Below are 615 nucleotides of genomic sequence, written 5' to 3'. Positions count from 1 at the left end.
GGAATCCTGGCCCCATGGGATCCAGTTGTGGGGCTGGGGGAGGGTTGGCTCCTGTCCCAGTGGGGATCCTCTACCAGTCAGCACCCCAGCAAGACGTGGGGCTGGGTGGGATCCTGTCCCTGTCCCCACCGGCTCTGGGGCCCTGGGTGGATGTGGGCAGATCCGTGGGTGCATTGTGGCGATGTCACAGCCTGGCTCCAGCTCTTGCTTCACCCCCACCCCGTTCTGTACCGTCCCCCCCCCCCCCACATGGCGGTGGCCCCGCTCGGTGGCGTGTGGCCACCACTGTGCCACCGCCACGGTGGTGACGTGGGTGAAGGTTGTGGAGAGACAGCCCGGCTTCGGGGAGCCCCTCATTACCCCGCTAACAGTGATTAACGGGCAAATTAAATGGTGTCTGTAACTCCTTGCTGCTGGCGGATGGAGCCAGGAACCGTGGAGGGTCCATCCCCCTCGATGCTGGGGGGGTTGGGGGGGGGGGGGGCCCTATCCTGCCAGGGCAGAGGGAGCTCAGCACCGGGTCTGGGGGAGGAACCGGTGCAGCCACGGGGTCACTATCGCCATCATCACCATAGCGAGCAGCAGGGAAGGCATCCAGCAGGGAGTGGGGGGGGG

Source organism: Haliaeetus leucocephalus, unplaced genomic scaffold (genome assembly GCF_000737465.1).
Source record: "Haliaeetus leucocephalus isolate CR32 unplaced genomic scaffold, Haliaeetus_leucocephalus-4.0 Scaffold110, whole genome shotgun sequence".
Lineage (NCBI taxonomy): Eukaryota > Metazoa > Chordata > Aves > Accipitriformes > Accipitridae > Haliaeetus > Haliaeetus leucocephalus.
This window is presented reverse-complemented; position numbering follows the sequence as displayed.